Source organism: Ambystoma mexicanum, chromosome 8, assembly GCF_040938575.1.
Source record: "Ambystoma mexicanum isolate Mex_15411 chromosome 8, UKY_AmexF1_1, whole genome shotgun sequence".
Classification (NCBI taxonomy): Eukaryota; Metazoa; Chordata; class Amphibia; order Caudata; family Ambystomatidae; genus Ambystoma; species Ambystoma mexicanum.
Genome location: NC_090929.1, coordinates 1,590,705,872 through 1,590,733,084, shown reverse-complemented (window position 1 = coordinate 1,590,733,084; position 27,213 = coordinate 1,590,705,872).

Here is a 27,213-nt window from a genome sequence, read left to right as displayed (position 1 = left end):
CAACCATGTGGCAGGTGCCGTTTAAACTAACATGGTTGACACTCTGTTTTAATTTTATTGGTCGGCTAGTCTGGGTCCAGAGGACCTTGTTTACGCAATCTATTAAGGGTGACAACCTCCTCAGGAGGTCATTCCCCAGTAAACAAGGGTTGCCCTCTGGAGTCACTACTATGACCGGGTGTTTCACCTTGTGTCGCCCGATCTTAATGTCCAAGTCTGCAGTCCCCTCAACGGGAATTTCCTTCCCGTCAAAGTTCTGCAGTTGTCCAGGAAGAGAGATGAGAGGAATTTGGTAATTCTCTCCCCTTCCTGCATTCAGTTCGTCAAAGGCCCTTCTGGACAGAAGGGTAGCTTGAGATCCAGTGTCCACCAGTGCCAAAATTGTACCCTGCCCCTGTACTTGTACCGGGGCATAGTATCTTCCCTCCTTCTCCTCAAGGGGGCACAGATAATGCACACTTTTGGACAACTGGTGGGCTAACTTTCTGGTTTTGGACATCGCTAGCGAAGAGATTTGGGCAGAATTCTGTGGAGAGCCTTGCGAATCTGAAAGACAAAATTGGCAACTGGAGATCAGAGCCATTGTGGGTTCCCCTGGCTCTGGTTCCGGGCCGCCCCCCCCCCCTTTTTGGAGGCAGTCACCAGGATGGGTTTGAACCAGGGGATTTTCTTGCTGTTGGTTCTGGGATGAGATGGTGGGCGGCGGTAGCTCAGTCTCCACATCTCCCCAGTCTGGATTTGCATCCCTAGGGACCCATTTTTCTTTGGGAGGAGTTCCCCCCTCTCTGAAGGAGAAGATCCTTTTCCCAAGATCCTCTGAGGATCCCTCTCCCTCAAATTGGAAGATCTGTACCTCCTCCTCAAACTGAGTCTGTTTGGGTCTTTTGTTTCTCCTACCCCCCCTCTGCTCCTTAGGAGGCAGACTTTCAGGGGCAAGAGATTTTGTTTCCGGTTCCTGGGTTTCCAGGGGCTGTTTACAAGTGAGGAAGGAAGCTTCCTCCAAGGCTTTACACCCCCCTTCCCTTTGTGCCTCCTACCTGGGAACCGGTGAGTTATCGGGGTGCTGCCCCCGTCATTGTTCTGGAGCACCAGGTCCAGAGTTGGGTGCGTTCTGCGCCGGCATGCCGATCTGAGGGTTCTGCTGAGCCCTCAGTATGTGACCCAGATCCCGCGCCATGTTTTGAACCTGGCGCTCTAACTGGGAAACCCGCTCAGGCTGATACGGGGCCCTGTTTTCTCCCCTGGGCTGATCCCGGGAAGAGTAGCTATCCCTTCTTTGGTAGTACCCCTTGTTGGGAAGATTTGGATACCCCTCCACCCTTGGCCTCCCCTCTCCCGGATTCGGTTGTCTGGGCTCAGGGAATTGGGGAAAGAAGGGTGGAGGATTTTGGGGCTGGAAGTTGGGTGGATACCTGGGGAAGAAGTTCTGCCCAGGGTTTGGTGAGTTTCTGCCCTCCTGTGAGAAGTTGGGAGGGAAGTTCTCTGGGTTAGGTGCTTGGCTGGATTCCCCCCCCCTTGGGCTGGAGGAGTCCACACATAACCCAGGATGGGTCTGTTTCCCTTGTAACGGGGGCTTACATAATCAGGAGAGCGAGGGACCCCATTTGTGGGGCTGCCTCCCTGGCTCCCTGTCTGTGACTGGCCCGAGGACCTTCTGGGCCTAGCATTATTAGGTGCAGGTAGGTTTTTAGGCCCCCCCATCTCCAAATCTAAAACGGGGGTGACCTTTACCTCTGCCACCTTGGCAGCAGCAGGGGTGTTGTTGGCTTTGGGGTTTTTGGGCGCATTATTTTTATTTTCTATTGGCTTCTGCACCTCATAGATCCGAGTCGCCTGTTTAAGACCCAGTCTAAAGATCTTTTCTCGTGAAAATCCCTCACGAGCTGGGTCATTATGTATTTGGGCAAGGCATGGAAAAACGTATTAATAAATTCTCTGCTATCCGTGCGCACCCTTCTTGTGGTCTGCGCAAAAGCACGCTTTAACTCCTGCACAAATTCTTGTGGGGCCTGATCCTCCCCACATTGTAAATTGTAGGCTGCCTTGCGAGCCTCTTGAGGATTTCTATGAGTAGAAAAATGTTTCAAGATTGCCGCCTTATTGGTGGACCATATTAAATGATTTTGGTCCTCCAGCCCCGCAAAGAAACTGGAGTATTCCGGGGAGAAGGTCCACTTTACATATTGAATACAGCTTTGGCTGTCCTTCAAATGGAAAGTCTCCATCATTTGCTCAAACAACTCTAAGTGCTCCCAAACAGAATACTTGGCGTTCTTATGATAAGGCGTGATGACGCTCCTGATTGCCTTAATCTGCTTTAAGGGGTCCTTAAGCAAGGCCCTTTTTGTCTTATTGGCCCTTTTGGTCCGGGTAACCCTGGTCCATTCATCTTCTGACTCAGAGGCACTGCTCCCAGAGGTTCCCGTCTGTTCTTCCAGGTTTTCCCGGATCCTGCGAGCCTGGGAATGGCTGGCAGAATGTGGGGACCTGGTCTCCTGTGTCCTGTACCACTCAGAGGAGTCTTCAGATCCCTCCTTGCTGCCAGGATTTGATGGGTACCCCCCCACTGACCTAACTGGGCAGAGGTTTTCAGGATGCCCTTAATGGGCCTACTCTCCTGGGGTTCCCCATCAAATTGCACTGTGCTTGGGTGCCCTTACCCGGATGCCCGCCCCTCCATTCATGGGTGGTACTGGCCTATGAGCCCCATGCTTCTGGCTGGATAGTAATCTGCCATCCCTGTGGCCCTGTGCTCATGTGCGCCAGGGGACATGGGGGTGGCAGAGTCCAGGGACTGAGAGAGATAAAGGCCTCTGGTACTAGGGCTCCTGGGGTTATGCTCAGGAGTTTCTCTTTCCCAGCGAACCTCATCTCTATCCGCCCCTGCTCCCTGTTGCAATGCAAGAGCCTGCGCCTTCAGTTCCTCAGTTAAGGCCTTACTAGACTCTATCAGTCTCTCCTGCATCGCTACCTGTTGTCGGAGTCTATCATTGTGCTGGCAGAGAGCCTCATTCTCTCTCTGTGCCTCCTGATTGGTCCTGGAACACTGGGCCAGTCTTTGCTGCAGGAGGGTTACCTCCTGAGCTGTGTCCCTATTGGCCTGCTCCTTTCTTGCCAGAGCATCCTCCACCCTCCTGGTGTGTTCTAACAAGTTCTGGTGTTCTTTTTGGAGGTCACCCAGCCCCTGGAGGGCCAAGTGATTTTCTTCTGTTTTTCTTTTTAAATGGCAGACTTCCTGGCCTAAGGCATCTCTTTCCTGACTAAGAGCCTGCATTTGTGCCGCCAGGTCGTCCCTCTGCCTTTGAAAGGCACCAGCTTTCTGGCGTTCTTCATCAAGCTCTGCCTGGGTATCCAGGTCTTTCAAAATCAGCTTGTTGCTCTCTGCCTTCACTCTATCTAGATGACTTTGCAGGGTGGCTACCTGCTCCGTGCATGCCCTGTTAAAGTCTAATTGTTGCTCCAGCTTTTTCTGGCTCTGCGGTAAGGAGTCCAAACTGTCTTGGTGCTCCTTCTGCAGGGCCAGAAATCTAGTATCCTGGTCAGCCTTTTCCTGTTGCAGTATATCCATGTCCTCTTTTATTTTAATGATATACTGCCTACTATCATTTTCTGACTCCTGGCTCCTCTGCAGCCTCTGCTCAGAAGAGTCCAGATCAGATTGGGCCTTCTGTAATGCCAGCAGTTGCCTACTCGCCAGATCTTGGCCTTCAGCACATTCGTCCTGCATGGCTCCCATATGTAAATATAAATATGCCGCTACCCTGGCAATCTTGTTGTGCTCATCCTTGGCCTTAGAGGACATATATAGTTCACTCAGGGCCACATGTAAGGGACCCTGGTCTCTCCATATATCTGACCCTGTTTCCGTGATCTGGGGTGCGATTTCTTGCAACCAGACCGTCTGGTCCTGATGAGTCCACTCACCTCTCACAAATAGCTTATGTAAGAAGTGCTCTCTGGCTATTTTCATATCTACCAAGGTCTTCATTCTGGAATTTGAGTTCCTTCCTGACTTACAGAAGTTTGTATTTTATTTTTGCAAAACAGACCTTTTCCTTAGAGCGTTCCTTTGAGGAGTGCTTTACAGCGTAACACAGCGTGGCGATCCGACCGGATATGTGTATCTGGTCAGCTGGCACACTGTATTAATCTGCACAAGTGATAGATCTAATCCGGAATCCCCGGCTACGAGCCCCCAATTTGTAAGAGGATTCAATTCAACACTACAGCTAAGTCAATGCCTAGTCTGGGATACTGAATGGAAACCCTTATTGATATATCTTTATGTCCAGTTCATGCGTTCTGGATGACTACCCCTATATAACACCCCTCTCTTGGAATCCCCCTGACCCCACTGAGCCAAGAAGTAGTTCTGTTTTGCAAGTTAAAAGATTTATTTGATAATTTAAACAATAGATATATATATCACACTTCATAATAATTAATAATTGGATATCACACTTAATCTGAGCAGTAATCAATAATGGATAGTCTGGCACTAGCACACTTGTGAATAGGAACAGAAGAATAAGGTGGTAGAGAATACTTTATATAAGTTCAGATGGATGTAATGTTGAATGAAAATGCAATACAGAAAATACTCAATATGATTTCAACAAAACAATGTAATCACTTTTCTCTGGCAATCCACTCCCCCCCGTTTATGCAATGCAAGGAAATGGAAGGAAAGCACACAGTTCTCAGAAATGCAATCAAATGTAATTCAGTTCACCCCAGCAAGCTTAGACTACAGAAGTTTGAAACACAGGCCCAAAATGCTTTTATATGTGCTGGCAATGAAGTGAAAAAGATGCTAAAATGCTTTTAATTCCCTCTAGAGGTTCAGGGTGAGTGGTGTCAAGTTAATATTAGTCCAAGCTCACTCTAGCAATGATTCAGGGATGGTTCTTAAGAGGCAAACGAATTTTTAGCAAGGAAAGCAAGGAAGCTGCTGTTTTCACACGTGGAGAAATTTGCAAATCGCGGTAAAATTCGTGAGTGCGTTTTTCACGATTGTGGCAAAAGTATAGGGGGTAGGAATGCGTTTGAGGTTCGTTGAAAAGCCAAGATTCCCAGCTTTCAGAGGAAAGTTACTGCAAGTCTCTAAGACAAACGGTCACGGAGATATGAGTGATATGGTAAAGCTCGTTTTTCAGATTTGAAATTTTAAAGTTCAAAGTGACAAGTGACAGCTAGCAACTAGAAATGACAGGTGACAGCTTTGCAAATGACAGGTGACAGTTAGGAGGCAGTTCTACTTAGATTAAAATAGCTTGGATTAGATTATTTTAACTAAGAGATTGGTTCTGCACAGTTCTGCTAGGTACTCACAATATATTTAGAAATAGAATGGGCCTCGCCACGGATCTGGTCAGGTTTTCTTCACTCGCCACGGACGGTCTCTGCGCACAGCGTCTGGGTCAGCTCTACTCTGCTGGTCTGGTCTGGGTCTCTGGTTCTGATCAGGTCTGTGGGTCCGGATACAGCGGTCTCCGGTTCAGCTGGTCTCTCTCTGAATACAACACTGCTCTCTGGCAAATGGCAAGAGTTCTTGCAAAGAATTCAAACAGCTCGCCTGGCTGTGATAATGGCAATGATTTGAGGCCTGCTAAAGAGGGATTTAGCTTGTAGTTGACCTCTCTGCTACAAATTCTGAAGTGAAGTCTTGGTCTCTGAAGGTGGATAGATTGAAGTCTCTATGTTGGCTCTCTGGAGGTTGATGGAGGTAAAGTATGGATTTTCCCGGCAGAGCGTCCCGCAGCAGATGGAATAGAATGTCCCTATCTGTCCTGACTGTCTGCTTTTATGTGTTTTGAAAGTGGGTGTGTGTGCAGCATCACTAGCCAGCCCCTCTCTCAACTGCAGATTGGCCCAATTCTCCCCTCTCCCATGATTGGGGAAGGAACTGTGAGTCAGAGTGATGCTGTAGGTTTTATGGATTAGAGGATCCTCCCCTGGTCAGTTTGCCCACAAAATCTATATTTGATCAAAATGCACACTCCATAGATACACAGTGGTTTGAAATTGCATGTACATATTACCTATCACATGAGGTAGTCTCTGTCCCAAATCTGCTCTTCCTAGGAGCTTGGGTTCAAAAATGGCAACATATTTCACTTTTAGGTGGGTTACCAATATTGGATTTTTCCCCGCATTTACCCAAATGTGTGCAAGGAGTATGGACATTAATTGATGAAGTGTCAGATTTTTAACATGCATACATTTTAAGTAATACCCTCTTAACTGCTAGCTTGCCCCCAGATCATGCCACCGGTTCTAAAAACCTCTTAAAATGTGGGCAGAAAAATCACAAGAATTATGGTATCATTTAAATAATTATGACACGTCCGTACTATGAGTTATTCATCTTTTTCTAAAACCATATTCTGGCTACAGGGGTGTGTCTTTTCAGGTCACATGGTACAGAAACCAGTCTTTCCACTTTCTTCAAGCTCAGCCTCTGTCTCCAGTTTCTCCCCCTCCCAGTTTCTGCCAAGCCAGCTTGCTCTCACATGCAGTGCTCCTCCCCTTTCCTTCCAGGAGGAAGCCACATTTACGACTCCCACCAATAAAACATTTGCCTGAGTCAGGACAGGGCTTTGTTCAATTTCCTGCAGAGCCCAGGTAATTCAATCAGAGAAGTGTCAGATCCCTTTTGGTGGGAGCAGCAAAAGGCAGCTAGGCCTGGGAACTGCTGTGGATCCAGTTTCACTCCAATTGGGGGGAAGTTGTCAAGCAGAATCCAGTTCCTTAAGCCAGGCCCCAGCTAATGTCACTTTTAGTTACCCAGTTTTCTGCATTCAAATAAAACTAACCATTTTTACATATGCAGCTAGAATGCTGATTCTAAGTGTACAACTATGACATTTAAACAATTGCAACCTATGTGACACTCAAAAGTAGGTCACTCATTTCTTTTAAACATTTAGGTTTTTAGTGTCTTTCAGTCCAAATTTACCTAAACTGCTGAAATCCACAGCTCAGCTAGTCTTGTTATAAACCTTCAAGTCACTTCAGAATATAACTTTAGATTGTATCCACCTCTCAGTAAGTCTTTCTTTGGCCTGCTTTGGGTTCTTCTATTCAGTTTTACACAAATGTCTGGTGTTGTTTTAAAACGCCGGCTTTCTGATAGTGGTGAGTACTGGTAATGCAACCATTTTTGGTATTTTTCTTGGATTAATGCATTCCAAACAGGAATGGTTCTTACATGGTAGGAAATCCTTGCTTAACATTGTTTTGATGGGGCTCCTTACAGTAAGATGGTTATGTGGAACCCCACAAAAGGGTTGAATCTTTAAAGTGGTTCAATGAGTCACGATTTCAGCAACTTTTTGACATCAGTAACAGTGGATTTTGTTAACAAAGATCTTTCTTTACACTGGTGGGTGGCAAGTGAGGTAACCATTTTGGTGTGCGCACAAACTGCGTGGTTCTCCTGGATTCTGGCGCACTTGTGGGCTTTTTGGCCATCTTGGATTTTCTAAGCCCACAGCACCAAATGTTGCAGCATGATAGCTCAAACGTGGGTCAGGACACCCAACATTACATTAAAATGTAGTGTGCTGCAGGGTGTATGTATTTCACCCTGTCTCTATAATATATTCACAGCACCTTTTTTCACCTTCTTGGATCATGAAAGGGTCCTGTTCACAAATTATGCGGATGACAGGCAGTGTGTCATTCCCATTGCTGGACCACATGTACAGGATGAAGCTGAGCTGAATAGGATCTATGCCCTCATTGACTTCTGCATGGTGCAGAACAATCTGGCACTGAAAAGAAGAAAGACGGAGTTGCTGATTGTGGGTTCCAATGCCATGCTAGCTTAGCTCGGCGCATCTTATGAGAACTTTCAAATTGGTGATGTTACGATAACCCCTCAAAAGAAGGTAAAAACATTAGGTGTTATTTTTGATCAGCAGCTCAACCTGAAAGCTTATGTTGGGAGCCTGGTATCAGCATCAGTCTATTACATCAAGCTCTGTTGGGTCTAAAATTTACTAATGTTGTACCTTGCTTGTTGGGTTGAGTAAAACAGATTGTAACAGGCTGCAGGTGGTTCAAAGGGGCAGTGTGCATGGTCATGGGATTAGCCCGAAGAGACCACGTTTCTGCCTCAAGACGAGCATTGCATTGGCTCCCAGTAGAGGCCAGGTTGCTCTTTCACCTCTTAGTCATCACATTCAAATGCAGACATGGTCTCATGCCCCTCTAATTGCAAGATCTTCTTTTGCAAAAAGTTCACAGTAGATCTCTCAGATCCAGCAACCAGGAAAAGATTATTCCCAGGTGTAGGACCGTGAGGGTTGAAAAGGGGACATTCTACATCGCAGCCCCTAAGGCCTGGAACAATTTGCCTCTGTATCTTTGATGTCAGAATTCTTTTAAGAAGTAGCTGAAAATGCTGTTTTGGTCTGATTCAGCATCTGGGTACCCCCGTCGTAGGAGGTTAAGTATTTGCTCTGTTTTTTGTTTTGTTTCTGGGTCGGTTTGCGCCCTGATGCCTATGGGTCCATGGCTTGTGCACTACAAATGCATTAAAGTAAAGTAAAGTAATTCTATTAGAAAAACACCTTCATGTCCTCCATGCCGTGGGCCATATATGTAATACATTAATATTAATTGTCCGCTAATTATAAATTCATATTTAACTGTAATCTAGTTTTCCAAGGGCAATAAAAACCTTCCCCTAAAAGCCATTCGAGATACTAATAATTGTGATTCTATGTGATTTCATAGAGGAGATTTGGTCGAATCCAAATGATTGAGTTTCTTTTTCTTTTAAGCCAATTGGCTGCAAATGTATGTGGGGGAGACCCCTGTGGCCTCCTCTTGCCCCAACCTTAATTATCACCCTTATACACAACCACATATATTTGGAGGCAAATTCGGACAAACAAATTAGATAGATTTGGCTTCAACCAAATCTCCTGTGATAAAACCGCCCTATCCCATAATTGCTAACTATGGAAAATTACATTTCTGTTAAATATGAATGTATACAGTTCATGCATATCTATTTTTCTGAGTGGGGTGCATGTTTATGTTGAACAGGAGAGGGGAGAAAGAAGGTCCTTGTATAAACTTATGGAGGACCTTTACAATGACAGCTTTAGATGGGAATATGATATAATATGATATGATATGTTATTTATAACACACTTAATACCCAGAGATTTTTATGCTCGTACCTGTGTTGCTCCGTTTTGTCTTGCTTCCAAGGCGAGCATATTGCCCCCGAGCTATCCGCCCGAGCCAAAGGATAGTTTGATTGTTTGATTTCAATTGCTGAAGAGCCCGAAACACTGATACATTGTCTTAGCAATTTTAGTGAGAGGCAAAGCAATGAGTTTCTTAACAATGAGAGTGATAACTGATTTAATACGCGCAATGATTCTCTCACTGTAGAAGTGTGTATGGAGAGTGCCAGAGATGTCGATATCTGGACCTAAAATTAAACAAAATACTTTCACAATAAATACATTTTGAGGTTCATGTTCCAAGCCCCACAATGTAAGCCTAAGGTTCAAAGAAAGCATTGTCAAAGTTAACAGTTTGTAATTTTGTCTAGGCATAGCAAAGGCACTTGTCAGACACTACCGTAGTGGTATTAACTGGCTTTTGCTGGTAGCAGGTGCAAAATGGTGCAGGCATGTGGGCAAATGCCTAATACCTAAACACAAGCCAAAATGGTTAGCTTTGCCAATGCTTGTTTTCAAGAGGACTTCAGTGAAGGACATACATAGTGCTTATAAATGGAGTGGCTGAAGGCAGACGTGATTGAGACATTTGTATTACACCAGTAGAGCATTTACAACTCAGCTCTCAGAAGACTGCTTTAAAAAACAAAAAAAAACTGTGGCAGTTACTTTGAGCACAAAGTTTGATGGTAAGGCTTTGAGGAGGTGTTTTGGGCAGGAAGGACAGGAACTGGGTGGGGATGGCCATAGGTATTAGCATGGCCATGGGTAGTCAATGGGTGGGTAAAGAACCAAACAACACCTACACACTTTGTGTCCTTCCTCATATTGCATTTCTCCCTATTTGTACTCTAGTTTAATAGTGTTGGCTTCTAGGTGGTGCTGAAGAGCCCAAACAAAACAAGATGTTAGCCATTTAAGCCTTACATTTACAGGCCTTCATATTGTACATTCATTTGGAGTAAAAGTAGTGGCACAAAACAAAGGTTATATTTCAGCTGTGCATTTCTGCTCCATGGTCAAAGGACGTATGCTTTCACACCTGCATGACGTGTTCTTACAGTGTAAAAGGAATGGGTTTGCATGGATTCCGCCTCTATCTGCTGCTAAACGCAGGTTACTCCTCACGAAACTAACGCCAAATGCTGGCTGTCATGAATTGATAGCAGGTGGCATTTACACCGGTTTACGAAATGGCATTTTCCGCATTTTATGGTTTACTTTTAAAGTCTGGTTTGTAAACGAGGAAAATTGCATGTGTGGGGGGAGGAAGAGCACGTAAGTGCTACTGCTGGGGGTCCCACATGCAATTAACACTTGGTATAAAATGACATCTTTTCATTCCTCGCAAATGCTTTCATTCAAATTCCCGAAAATGCATTCACATTTCACAAGCTGTGATCCCAATCACGTGGGCAACATCATGTGTGTATGTACTGGTGAGTGCTCGATACACCTGACTCCATGAACTATCAGTGTATCTTCTCTATATATCCCTACATGTGTTTCGTCTGCCCCCATGAACTATCAGTGTATCTTCTCTATATATGCCTGCATGTGTTTCATCTGCTCCCATACACTACCAGGGTATCTTCTCTATATATCCCTACATGTGTTTCATCTGCTCCCATACACTACCAGGGTATCTTCTCTATATATCCCTACATGTGTTTAATCTGCTCCCATACACTACCAGGGTATCTTCTCTATATATCCCTACATGTGTTTCATCTGCTCCCATACACTACCAGGGTATCTTCTCTATATATCCCTACATGTGTTGCATCTGCTCCATCCACACTACCAGGGTATCTTCTCTATATATCCCTACATGTGTTTCATCTGCTCCCATACACTACCAGTGTATCTTTTCTATATATCCCTACATGTGTTTCATTTGCTCCCATACACTACCAGGGTATCTTCTCTATATATCCCTACATGTGTTTCATCTGCTCCCATACACTACCAGGGTATCTTCTCTATATATCCCTACATGTGTTTCGTCTGCTCCCATACACTACCAGTGTATCTTCTCTATATATCCCTACATGTGTTTCGTCTGCTCCCATACACTACCAGGGTATCTTCTCTATATATCCCTACATGTGTTTCGTCTGCTCCCATACACTACCAGGGTATCTTCTCTATATATCCCTACATGTGTTTCGTCTGCTCCCATACACTACCAGGGTATCTTCTCTATATATCCCTACATGTGTTTCGCCTGCTCCCATACACTACCAGGGTATCTTCTCTATATTTGCTTACATGTGTTTCGTCTGCTCCCATACACTACCAGGGTATCTTCTCTATATATGCCTACATGTGTTTCGTCTGCTCCCATACATTACCAGGGTATCTTCTCTATATGTGCCTACATGTGTTTCATCTGCTCCCATACACTACCAGGGTATCTTCTCTATATATGCCTACATGTGTTTCATCTGCTCCCATACACTACCAGGGTATCTTCTCTATATATGCCTCCATGTGTTTCATCTGCTCCCTTACACTACCAGGGTATCTTCTCTATATATAGGCCTACATGTGTTTCATCAGCTCCCTTACACTACCAGGGTATCTTCTCTATATATGCCTGCATGTGTTTCATCAGCTCCCTCACACTACCAGGGTATCTTCTCTATATATGCCTACATGTGTTTCATCAGCTCCCTTACACTACCAGGGTATTTCTTCTATATATGCATGCATGTGTTTCATCAGCTCCCTTACACTACCAGGGTATCTTCTCTATATATGCCTACATGTGTTCCGTTTGCTCCCATACATTACCAGGGTATCTTCTCTATATATGCCTACATGTGTTTCATCTGCTCCCATACACTACCAGGGTATCTTCTCTATATATGCCTACATGTGTTTCATCTGCTCCCATACACTACCAGGGTATCTTCTCTATATATGCCTGCATGTGTTTCATCTGCTCCCATACACTACCAGGGTATCTTCTCTATATATGCCTGCATGTGTTTGATCTGCTCCCATACACTACCAGGGTATCGTCTCTATATATGCCTGAATGTGTTTCATCAGCTCCCTTACACTACCAGGGTATCTTCTCTATATATGCCTGCATGTTTTTAATCTGCTCCCTTACACTACCAGGGTATCTTCTCTATATAGGCCTACATGTGTTTCATCAGCTCCCTTATACTACCAGGGTGTCTTCTCTATATATGCCTGCATGTGTTTCGTCAGCTCCCTCACACTACCAGGGTATCTTCTCTATATATGCCTACACGTGTTTCATCAGCTCCCTTACACTACCAGGGTATCTCTTCTATATATGCATGCATGTGTTTCATCAGCTCCCTTACACTACCAGGATATCTTCTCTATATATGCCTGCATGTGTTTCATCAGCTCCCTTACACTACCAGGATATCTTCTCTATATATGCCTGCATGTGTTTCATCAGCTCCCTTACACTACGAGGGTATCTTATCTATATATGCCTGCATGTGTTTCATCAGCTCCCTTACACTACCAGGGTATCTTCTCTATATATGCCTGCATGTGTTTCATCAGCTCCCTACACTACCAGTGTATCTTCTCTATATATGCCTACATGTGTTTCATCTGCTCCCATACACTACCAGTGTATCTTCTCTATATATGCCTACATGTGTTTCATCTGCTCCCATACACTACCAGGGTATCTTCTCTATATATGCCTACATGTGTTTCGTCTGTTCCTATACATTACTAGGGTATCTTCTCTATGCCTACATGTGTTTCATCAGCTCCCATACCCTACCAGTGTATCTCCTCTATATATGCCTGGATGTGTTTCATCAGCTCCATTACACTACCAGGGTATCTTCTCTATATATGCCTGCATGTGTTTCATCAGCTCCCTTACACTACCAGGGTATCTTCTCTATATATGCCTACATGTGTTTCATCTGCTCCCATACCCTACCAGGGTACCTTCTCTATATGTGCCTACATGTGTTTCATCTGCTCCCATACACTACCAGGGTATCTTCTCTATATGTGCCTACATGTGTTTCTTCTGCTCCCATTCACTACCAGGATGTCTTCTCTATATATGCCTGCATGTGTTTCATCAGCTTCCTTACACTACCAGGGTATCTTCTCTATATATGCCTACATGTGTTTCATCTGCTCCCATACCCTACCAGGGTACCTTCTCTATATGTGCCTACATGTGTTTAATCTGTTCCCATACACTACCAGGGTATCTTCTCTATATATGCCTGCATGTGTTTCGTCAGCTCCCTCACACTACCAGGGTATCTTCTCTATATATGCCTACACGTGTTTCATCAGCTCCCTTACACTACCAGGGTATCTCTTCTATATATGCATGCATGTGTTTCATCAGCTCCCTTACACTACCAGGATATCTTCTCTATATATGCCTGCATGTGTTTCATCAGCTCCCTTACACTACCAGGATATCTTCTCTATATATGCCTGCATGTGTTTCATCAGCTCCCTTACACTACGAGGGTATCTTATCTATATATGCCTGCATGTGTTTCATCAGCTCCCTTACACTACAAGGGTATCTTCTCTATATATGCCTGCATGTGTTTCATCAGCTCCCTACACTACCAGTGTATCTACTCTATATATGCCTACATGTGTTTCATCTGCTCCCATACACTACCAGTGTATCTTCTCTATATATGCCTACATGTGTTTCATCTGCTCCCATACACTACCAGGGTATCTTCTCTATATATGCCTACATGTGTTTCGTCTGTTCCTATACATTACTAGGGTATCTTCTCCATGCCTACATGTGTTTCATCAGCTCCCATACCCTACCAGTGTATCTCCTCTATATATGCCTGGATGTGTTTCATCAGCTCCATTACACTACCAGGGTATCTTCTCTATATATGCCTGCATGTGTTTCATCAGCTCCCTTACACTACCAGGGTATCTTCTCTATATATGCCTACATGTGTTTCATCTGCTCCCATACCCTACCAGGGTACCTTCTCTATATGTGCCTACATGTGTTTCATCTGCTCCCATACACTACCAGGGTATCTTCTCTATATGTGCCTACATGTGTTTCTTCTGCTCCCATTCACTACCAGGATGTCTTCTCTATATATGCCTGCATGTGTTTCATCAGCTTCCTTACACTACCAGGGTATCCTCTCTATATATGCCTACATGTGTTTCATCTGCTCCCATACCCTACCAGGGTACCTTCTCTATATGTGCCTACATGTGTTTAATCTGTTCCCATACACTACCAGGGTATCTTCTCTATATGTGCCTACATGTGTTTCATCTGCTCCCATACACTACCAGGGTATCTTCTCTATATGTGCCTACATGTGTTTCTTCTGCTCCAATTCACTACCAGGGTATCTTCTCTATATGTGCCTACATGTGTTTCATCTGCTCCCATACACTACCAGGGTATCTTCTCTACATGTGCCTACATGTGTTTCATCTGCTTCCATACACTACCAGTGTATCCTCTATATATGCCTACATGTGTTTCATCTGCTCCCATACCCTACCAGGGTATCTTCTCTATATGTGCTTACATGTGTTTCATCTGCTCCCATACACTACCAGTGTATCTTCTCTATATATGCCTACATGTGTTTCATCTGCTCCCATACCCTACCAGGGTATCTTCTCTATATGTGCCTGCATGTGTTTCATCAGCTCCCTTACACTACCAGGGTTTCTTCTCTATATATGCCTACATGTGTTTCATCAGCTCCATTACACTACCAGGGTATCTTCTCTATATATGTCTGCATGTGTTTCATCAGCTCCCTTACACTACCTGAGTATCTTCTCTATATATGCCTGCATGTGTTTCATCAGCTCCCTTACACTACCAGGGAATCTTCTCTATATGTGCCTGCATGTGTTTCATCTGCTCCCATACACTACCAGGGTATCTTCTCTATATGTGCCTACATGTGTTTCATCTGCTCCCATACACTACCAGGGTATCTTCTCTATATGCGCCTGCATGTGTTTCATCAGCTCCCTTACACTACCAGGGTATCTTCTCTATATATGCCTACATATGTTTCATCTGCTCCCATACCCTAACAGTGTATCTTCTCTATATGCGCCTACATGTGTTTCATCTACTCCCATACACTACCCGGGTATCTTCTCTATATGCGCCTATATGTGTTTCATCAGCTCCCTCACACTACCAGGATATCTTCTCTATATATGCCTACATGTGTTTCATCAGCTCCCTTACACTACCAGGGTATCTTCTCTATATATGCCTACATGTGTTTCATCTGCTCCCATACACTACTAGTATATCTTCTCTATATATGCCTACATGTGTTTCATCTGTTCCCATACACTACCAGGGTATCTTCTCTATATATGCCTACATGTGTTTCGTCTGTTCCCATACATCACCAGGGTATCTTCTCTATGCCTACATGTGTTTCATCAGCTCCCATACCCTACCAGTGTATCTCCTCTATATATGCCTGCATGTGTTTCATCAGCTCCCTTACACTACCAGTGTATCTTCTCTATATGTGCCTACATGTGTTTCTTCTGCTCCCATTCACTACCAGGGTATTTTCTCTATATGTGCCTACATGTGTTTCATCTGCTCCCATACACTACCAGGGTATCTTCTCTATATGTGCCTACATGTGTTTCATCTGCTTCCATACACTACCAGTGTATCCTCTATATATGCCTACATGTGTTTCATCTGCTCCCATACCCTACCAGGGTATCTTCTCTATATGTGCTTACATGTGTTTCATCTGCTCCCATACACTACCAGTGTATCGTCTCTATATATGCCTACATGTGTTTCATCTGCTCCCATACCCTACCAGGGTATCTTCTCTATATGTGCCTGCATGTGTTTCATCAGCTCCCTTACACTACCAGGGTTTCTTCTCTATATATGCCTGGATGTGTTTCATCAGCTCCATTACACTACCAGGGTAGCTTCTCTATATATGTCTGCATGTGTTTCATCAGCTCCCTTACACTACCAGAGTATCTTCTCTATATATGCCTGCATGTGTTTCATCAACTCCCTTACACTACCAGGGAATCTTTTCTATATATGCCTGCATGTGTTTCATCTGCTCCCATACACCATAAGGGTATCTTCTCTATATGTGCCTACATGTGTTTCATCTGCTCCCATACACTACCAGGGTATCTTCTCTATATGCGCCTGCATGTGTTTCATCAGCTCCCTTACACTACCAGGGTATCTTCTCTATATATGCCTACATATGTTTCATCTGCTCCCATACCCTAACAGTGTATCTTCTCTATATGCGCCTACATGTGTTTCATCTACTCCCATACACTACCAGGGTATCTTCTCTATATGCGCCTATATGTGTTTCATCTGCTCCCTTACACTACCAGGGTATCTTCTCTATATAGGCCTGCATGTGTTTCATCAGCTCCCTTACACTACCAGGGTATCTTCTCTATATATGCCTGCATGTGTTTCATCAGCTCCCTCAAACTACCAGGGTATCTTCTCTATATATGCCTACATGTGTTTCATCAGCTCCCTTACACTACCAGGGTATCTTCTCTATATGTGCCTGCATGTGTTTCATCAGCTCCCTTACACTACCAGGGTATCTTCTCTATATGTGCCTACATATGTTTCATCTGCTCCCATACACTACCAGGGTATCTTCTCTATATATGCCTACATGTGTTTCATCTGCTCCCATACACTACCAGGGTATCTTCTCTATATATGCCTCCATGTGTTTCATCTGCTCCCTTACACTACCAGGGTATCTTCTCTATATATAGGCCTACATGTGTTTCATCAGCTCCCTTACACTACCAGGGTATCTTCTCTATATATGCCTGCATGTGTTTCATCAGCTCCCTCACACTACCAGGGTATCTTCTCTATATATGCCTACATGTGTTTCATCAGCTCCCTTACACTACCAGGGTATTTCTTCTATATATGCATGCATGTGTTTCATCAGCTCCCTTACACTACCAGGGTATCTTCTCTATATATGCCTATATGTGTTCCGTTTGCTCCCATACATTACCAGGGTATCTTCTCTATATATGCCTACATGTGTTTCATCTGCTCCCATACACTACCAGGGTATCTTCTCTATATATGCCTACATGTGTTTCATCTGCTCCCATACACTACCAGGGTATCTTCTCTATATATGCCTGCATGTGTTTCATCTGCTCCCATACACTACCAGGGTATCTTCTCTATATATGCCTGCATGTGTTTCATCTGCTCCCATAAACTACCAGGGTATCGTCTCTATATATGCCTGAATGTGTTTCATCAGCTCCCTTACACTACCAGGGTATCTTCTCTATATATGCCTGCATGTTTTTAATCTGCTCCCTTACACTACCAGGGTATCTTCTCTATATAGGCCTACATGTGTTTCATCAGCTCCCTTATACTACCAGGGTGTCTTCTCTATATATGCCTGCATGTGTTTCGTCAGCTCCCTCACACTACCAGGGTATCTTCTCTATATATGCCTACACGTGTTTCATCAGCTCCCTTACACTACCAGGGTATCTCTTCTATATATGCATGCATGTGTTTCATCAGCTCCCTTACACTACCAGGGTATCTTCTCTATATATGCCTACATGTGTTTCATCTGCTCCCATACACTACCAGGGTATCTTCTCTATATATGCCTCCATGTGTTTCATCTGCTCCCTTACACTACCAGGGTATCTTCTCTATATATAGGCCTACATGTGTTTCATCAGCTCCCTTACACTACCAGGGTATCTTCTCTATATATGCCTGCATGTGTTTCATCAGCTCCCTCACACTACCAGGGTATCTTCTCTATATATGCCTACATGTGTTTCATCAGCTCCCTTACACTACCAGGGTATTTCTTCTATATATGCATGCATGTGTTTCATCAGCTCCCTTACACTACCAGGGTATCTTCTCTATATATGCCTATATGTGTTCCGTTTGCTCCCATACATTACCAGGGTATCTTCTCTATATATGCCTACATGTGTTTCATCTGCTCCCATACACTACCAGGGTATCTTCTCTATATATGCCTACATGTGTTTCATCTGCTCCCATACACTACCAGGGTATCTTCTCTATATATGCCTGCATATGTTTCATCTGCTCCCATACACTACCAGGGTATCTTCTCTATATATGCCTGCATGTGTTTCAGCTGCTCCCATACACTACCAGGGTATCGTCTCTATATATGCCTGAATGTGTTTCATCAGCTCCCTTACACTACCAGGGTATCTTCTCTATATATGCCTGCATGTTTTTAATCTGCTCCCTTACACTACCAGGGTATCTTCTCTATATAGGCCTACATGTGTTTCATCAGCTCCCTTATACTACCAGGGTGTCTTCTCTATATATGCCTGCATGTGTTTCGTCAGCTCCCTCACACTACCAGGGTATCTTCTCTATATATGCCTACACGTGTTTCATCAGCTCCCTTACACTACCAGGGTATCTCTTCTATATATGCATGCATGTGTTTCATCAGCTCCCTTACACTACCAGGATATCTTCTCTATATATGCCTGCATGTGTTTCATCAGCTCCCTTACACTACCAGGATATCTTCTCTATATATGCCTGCATGTGTTTCATCAGCTCCCTTACACTACGAGGGTATCTTATCTATATATGCCTGCATGTGTTTCATCAGCTCCCTTACACTACCAGGGTATCTTCTCTATATATGCCTGCATGTGTTTCATCAGCTCCCTACACTACCAGTGTATCTTCTCTATATATGCCTACATGTGTTTCATCTGCTCCCATACACTACCAGTGTATCTTCTCTATATATGCCTACATGTGTTTCATCTGCTCCCATACACTACCAGGGTATCTTCTCTATATATGCCTACATGTGTTTCGTCTGTTCCTATACATTACTAGGGTATCTTCTCTATGCCTACATGTGTTTCATCAGCTCCCATACCCTACCAGTGTATCTCCTCTATATATGCCTGGATGTGTTTCATCAGCTCCATTACACTACCAGGGTATCTTCTCTATATATGCCGGCATGTGTTTCATCAGCTCCCTTACACTACCAGGGTATCTTCTCTATATATGCCTACATGTGTTTCATCTGCTCCCATACCCTACCAGGGTACCTTCTCTATATGTGCCTACATGTGTTTCATCTGCTCCCATACACTACCAGGGTATCTTCTCTATATGTGCCTACATGTGTTTCTTCTGCTCCCATTCACTACCAGGATGTCTTCTCTATATATGCCTGCATGTGTTTCATCAGCTTCCTTACACTACCAGGGTATCTTCTCTATATATGCCTACATGTGTTTCATCTGCTCCCATACCCTACCAGGGTACCTTCTCTATATGTGCCTACATGTGTTTCATCTGTTCCCATACACTACCAGGGTATCTTCTCTATATGTGCCTACATGTGTTTCTTCTGCTCCCATTCACTACCAGGGTATCTTCTCTATATGTGCCTACATGTGTTTCATCTGCTCCCATACACTACCAGGGTATCTTCTCTATATGTGCCTACATGTGTTTCTTCTGCTCCCATTCACTACCAGGGTATCTTCTCTATATGTGCCTACATGTGTTTCATCTGCTCCCATACACTACCAGGGTATCTTCTCTATATGTGCCTACATGTGTTTCATCTGCTTCCATACACTACCAGTGTATCCTCTATATATGCCTACATGTGTTTCATCTGCTCCCATACCCTACCAGGGTATCTTCTCTATATGTGCTTACATGTGTTTCATCTGCTCCCATACACTACCAGTGTATCTTCTCTATATATGCCTACATGTGTTTCATCTGCTCCCATACCCTACCAGGGTATCTTCTCTATATGTGCCTGCATGTGTTTCATCAGCTCCCTTACACTACCAGGGTTTCTTCTCTATATATGCCTACATGTGTTTCATCAGCTCCATTACACTACCAGGGTATCTTCTCTATATATGTCTGCATGTGTTTCATCAGCTCCCTTACACTACCAGAGTATCTTCTCTATATATGCCTGCATGTGTTTCATCAGCTCCCTTACACTACCAGGGAATCTTCTCTATATGTGCCTGCATGTGTTTCATCTGCTCCCATACACTACCAGGGTATCTTCTCTATATGTGCCTACATGTGTTTCATCTGCTCCCATACACTACCAGGGTATCTTCTCTATATGCGCCTGCATGTGTTTCATCAGCTCCCTTACACTACCAGGGTATCTTCTCTATATATGCCTACATATGTTTCATCTGCTCCCATACCCTAACAGTGTATCTTCTCTATATGCGCCTACATGTGTTTCATCTACTCCCATACACTACCGGGTATCTTCTCTATATGCGCCTATATGTGTTTCATCTGCTCCCTTACACTACCAGGGTATCTTCTCTATATAGGCCTACATGTGTTTCATCAGCTCCCTTACACTACCAGGGTATCTTCTCTATATTTGCCTGCATGTGTTTCATCAGCTCCCTCACACTACCAGTGTATCTTCTCTATATATGCCTACATGTGTTTCATCTGTTCCCATACACTACTAGTGTATCTTCCCTATATATGCCTACATGTGTTTCATCTGTTCCCATACACTACCAGGGTATCTTCTCTATATATGCCTACATGTGTTTCGTCTGTTCCCATACATCACCAGGGTATCTTCTCTATGCCTACATGTGTTTCATCTGCTCCCATACACTACCAGGGTATCTTCTCTATATGTGCCTACATGTGTTTCATCTGCTTCCATACACTACCAGTGTATCCTCTATATATATGCCTACATGTGTTTCATCTGCTCCCATACCCTACCAGGGTATCTTCTCTATATGTGCTTACATGTGTTTCATCTGCTCCCATACACTAGCAGTGTATCGTCTCTATATATGCCTACATGTGTTTCATCTGCTCCCATACCCTACCAGGGTATCTTCTCTATATGTGCCTGCATGTGTTTCATCAGCTCCCTTACACTACCAGGGTTTCTTCTCTATATATGCCTGGATGTGTTTCATCAGCTCCATTACACTACCAGGGTAGCTTCTCTATATATGTCTGCATGTGTTTCATCAGCTCCCTTACACTACCAGAGTATCTTCTCTATATATGCCTGTATGTGTTTCATCAACTCCCTTACACTACCAGGAAACTTTTCTATATATGCCTGCATGTGTTTCATCTGCTCCCATACACCATAAGGGTATCTTCTCTATATGTGCCTACATGTGTTTCATCTGCTCCCATACACTACCAGGGTATCTTCTCTATATGCGCCTGCATGTGTTTCATCAGCTCCCTTACACTACCAGGGTATCTTCTCTATATATGCCTACATATGTTTCATCTGCTCCCATACCCTAACAGTGTATCTTCTCTATATGCGCCTACATGTGTTTCATCTACTCCCATACACTACCAGGGTATCTTCTCTATATGCGCCTATATGTGTTTCATCTGCTCCCTTACACTACCAGGGTATCTTCTCTATATAGGCCTACATGTGTTTCATCAGCTCCCTTACACTACCAGGGTATCTTCTCTATATATGCCTGCATGTGTTTCATCAGCTCCCTCAAACTACCAGGGTATCTTCTCTATATATGCCTACATGTGTTTCATCAGCTCCCTTACACTACCAGGGTATCTTCTCTATATATGCCTGCATGTGTTTCATCAGCTCCCTTACACTATCAGGGTATCTTCTCTATATGTGCCTACATGTGTTTCATCTGCTCCCATACACTACCAGGGTATCTTCTCTATATATGCCTACATGTGTTTCATCTGCTCCCATACACTACCAGGGTATCTTCTCTATATATGCCTCCATGTGTTTCATCTGCTCCCTTACACTACCAGGGTATCTTCTCTATATATAGGCCTACATGTGTTTCATCAGCTCCCTTACACTACCAGGGTATCTTCTCTATATGTGCCTGCATGTGTTTCATCAGCTCCCTTACACTACCAGGGTATCTTCTCTATATGTGCCTACATATGTTTCATCTGCTCCCATACACTACCAGGGTATCTTCTCTATATATGCCTACATGTGTTTCATCTGCTCCCATACACTACCAGGGTATCTTCTCTATATATGCCTCCATGTGTTTCATCTGCTCCCTTACACTACCAGGGTATCTTCTCTATATATAGGCCTACATGTGTTTCATCAGCTCCCTTACACTACCAGGGTATCTTCTCTATATATGCCTGCATGTGTTTCATCAGCTCCCTCACACTACCAGGGTATCTTCTCTATATATGCCTACATGTGTTTCATTAGCTCCCTTACACTACCAGGGTATTTCTTCTATATATGCATGCATGTGTTTCATCAGCTCCCTTACACTACCAGGGTATCTTCTCTATATATGCCTATATGTGTTCCGTTTGCTCCCATACATTACCAGGGTATCTTCTCTATATATGCCTACATGTGTTTCATCTGCTCCCATACACTACCAGGGTATCTTCTCTATATATGCCTACATGTGTTTCATCTGCTCCCATACACTACCAGGGTATCTTCTCTATATATGCCTGCATGTGTTTCATCTGCTCCCATACACTACCAGGGTATCTTCTCTATATATGCCTGCATGTGTTTCATCTGCTCCCATACACTACCAGGGTATCGTCTCTATATATGCCTGAATGTGTTTCATCAGCTCCCTTACACTACCAGGGTATCTTCTCTATATATGCCTGCATGTTTTTAATCTGCTCCCTTACACTACCAGGGTATCATCTCTATATAGGCCTACATGTGTTTCATCAGCTCCCTTATACTACCAGGGTGTCTTCTCTATATATGCCTGCATGTGTTTCGTCAGCTCCCTCACACTACCAGGGTATCTTCTCTATATATGCCTACACGTGTTTCATCAGCTCCCTTACACTACCAGGGTATCTCTTCTATATATGCATGCATGTGTTTCATCAGCTCCCTTACACTACCAGGATATCTTCTCTATATATGCCTGCATGTGTTTCATCAGCTCCCTTACACTACCAGGATATCTTCTCTATATATGCCTGCATGTGTTTCATCAGCTCCCTTACACTACCAGGATATCTTCTCTATATATGCCTGCATGTGTTTCATCAGCTCCCTTACACTACCAGGGTATCTCTTCTATATATGCATGCATGTGTTTCATCAGCTCCCTTACACTACCAGGGTATCTTCTCTATATATGCCTGCATGTGTTTCATCAGCTCCCTACACTACCAGTGTATCTTCTCTATATATGCCTACATGTGTTTCATCTGCTCCCATACACTACCAGTGTATCTTCTCTATATATGCCTACATGTGTTTCATCTGCTCCCATACACTACCAGGGTATCTTCTCTATATATGCCTACATGTGTTTTGTCTGTTCCTATACATTACTAGGGTATCTTCTCTATGCCTACATGTGTTTCATCAGCTCCCATACCCTACCAGTGTATCTCCTCTATATATGCCTGGATGTGTTTCATCAGTTCCATTACACTACCAGGGTATCTTCTCTATATATGCCTGCATGTGTTTCATCAGCTCCCTTACACTACCAGGGTATCTTCTCTATATATGCCTACATGTGTTTCATCTGCTCCCATACCCTACCAGGGTACCTTCTCTATATGTGCCTACATGTGTTTCATCTGCTCCCATACACTACCAGGGTATCTTCTCTATATGTGCCTACATGTGTTTCTTCTGCTCCCATTCACTACCAGGATGTCTTCTCTATATATGCCTGCATGTGTTTCATCAGCTTCCTTACACTACCAGGGTATCTTCTCTATATATGCCTACATGTGTTTCATCTGCTCCCATACCCTACCAGGGTACCTTCTCTATATGTGCCTACATGTGTTTAATCTGTTCCCATACACTACCAGGGTATCTTCTCTATATGTGCCTACATGTGTTTCTTCTGCTCCCATTCACTACCAGGGTATCTTCTCTATATGTGCCTACATGGGTTTCATCTGCTCCCATACACTACCAGGGTATCTTCTCTATATGTGCCTACATGTGTTTCTTCTGCTCCCATTCACTACCAGGGTATCTTCTCTATATGTGCCTACATGTGTTTCATCTGCTCCCATACACTACCAGGGTATCTTCTCTATATGTGCCTACATGTGTTTCATCTGCTTCCATACACTACCAGTGTATCCTCTATATATGCCTACATGTGTTTCATCTGCTCCCATACCCTACCAGGGTATCTTCTCTATATGTGCTTACATGTGTTTCATCTGCTCCCATACACTACCAGTGTATCTTCTCTATATATGCCTACATGTGTTTCATCTGCTCCCATACCCTACCAGGGTATCTTCTCTATATAAGCCTGCATGTGTTTCATCAGCTCCCTTACACTACCAGGGTTTCTTCTCTATATATGCCTACATGTGTTTCATCAGCTCCATTACACTACCAGGGTATCTTCTCTATATATGTCTGCATGTGTTTCATCAGCTCCCTTACACTACCAGAGTATCTTCTCTATATATGCCTGCATGTGTTTCATCAGCTCCCTTACACTACCAGGGAATCTTCTCTATATGTGCCTGCATGTGTTTCATCTGCTCCCATACACTACCAGGGTATCTTCTCTATATGTGCCTACATGTGTTTCATCTGCTCCCATACACTACCAGGGTATCTTCTCTATATGCGCCTGCATGTGTTTCATCAGCTCCCTTACACTACCAGGGTATCTTCTCTATATATGCCTACATATGTTTCATCTGCTCCCATACCCTAACAGTGTATCTTCTCTATATGCGCCTACATGTGTTTCATCTACTCCCATACACTACCGGGTATCTTCTCTATATGCGCCTATATGTGTTTCATCTGCTCCCTTACACTACCAGGGTATCTTCTCTATATAGGCCTACATGTGTTTCATCAGCTCCCTTACACTACCAGGGTATCTTCTCTATATATGCCTGCATGTGTTTCATCAGCTCCCTCACACTACCAGTGTATCTTCTCTATATATGCCTACATGTGTTTCATCTGCTCCCATACACTACTAGTGTATCTTCTCTATATATGCCTACATGTGTTTCATCTGTTCCCATACACTACCAGGGTATCTTCTCTATATATGCCTACATGTGTTTTGTCTGTTCCCATACATCACCAGGGTATCTTCTCTATGCCTACATGTGTTTCATCAGCTCCCATACCCTACCAGTGTATCTCCTCTATATATGCCTGCATGTGTTTCATCAGCTCCCTTACACTACCAGTGTATCTTCTCTATATGTGCCTACATGTGTTTCTTCTGCTCCCATTCACTACCAGGGTATTTTCTCTATATGTGCCTACATGTGTTTCATCTGCTCCCATACACTACCAGGGTATCTTCTCTATATGTGCCTACATGTGTTTCATCTGCTTCCATACACTACCAGTGTATCCTCTATATATATGCCTACATGTGTTTCATCTGCTCCCATACCCTACCAGGGTATCTTCTCTATATGTGCTTACATGTGTTTCATCTGCTCCCATACACTAGCAGTGTATCGTCTCTATATATGCCTACATGTGTTTCATCTGCTCCCATACCCTACCAGGGTATCTTCTCTATATGTGCCTGCATGTGTTTCATCAGCTCCCTTACACTACCAGGGTTTCTTCTCTATATATGCCTGGATGTGTTTCATCAGCTCCATTACACTACCAGGGTAGCTTCTCTATATATGTCTGCATGTGTTTCATCAGCTCCCTTACACTACCAGAGTATCTTCTCTATATATGCCTGTATGTGTTTCATCAACTCCCTTACACTACCAGGGAATCTTTTCTATATATGCCTGCATGTGTTTCATCTGCTCCCATACACCATAAGGGTATCTTCTCTATATGTGCCTACATGTGTTTCATCTGCTCCCATACACTACCAGGGTATCTTCTCTATATGCGCCTGCATGTGTTTCATCAGCTCCCTTACACTACCAGGGTATCTTTTCTATATATGCCTACATATGTTTCATCTGCTCCCATACCCTAACAGTGTATCTTCTCTATATGCGCCTACATGTGTTTCATCTACTCCCATACACTACCAGGGTATCTTCTCTATATGCGCCTATATGTGTTTCATCTGCTCCCTTACACTACCAGGGTATCTTCTCTATATAGGCCTACATGTGTTTCATCAGCTCCCTTACACTACCAGGGTATCTTCTCTATATATGCCTGCATGTGTTTCATCAGCTCCCTCAAACTACCAGGGTATCTTCTCTATATATGCCTACATGTGTTTCATCAGCTCCCTTACACTACCAGGGTATCTTCTCTATATATGCCTGCATGTGTTTCATCAGCTCCCTTACACTATCAGGGTATCTTCTCTATATGTGCCTACATGTGTTTCATCTGCTCCCATACACTACCAGGGTATCTTCTCTATATATGCCTACATGTGTTTCATCTGCTCCCATACACTACCAGGGTATCTTCTCTATATATGCCTCCATGTGTTTCATCTGCTCCCTTACACTACCAGGGTATCTTCTCTATATATAGGCCTACATGTGTTTCATCAGCTCCCTTACACTACCAGGGTATCTTCTCTATATATGCCTGCATGTGTTTCATCAGCTCCCTCACACTACCAGGGTATCTTCTCTATATATGCCTACATGTGTTTCATCAGCTCCCTTACACTACCAGGGTATTTCTTCTATATATGCATGCATGTGTTTCATCAGCTCCCTTACACTACCAGGGTATCTTCTCTATATATGCCTACATGTGTTCTGTTTGCTCCCATACATTACCAGGGTATCTTCTCTATATATGCCTACATGTGTTTCATCTGCTCCCATACACTACCAGGGTATCTTCTCTATATATGCCTACATGTGTTTCATCTGCTCCCATACACTACCAGGGTATCTTCTCTATATATGCCTGCATGTGTTTCATCTGCTCCCATACACTACCAGGGTATCTTC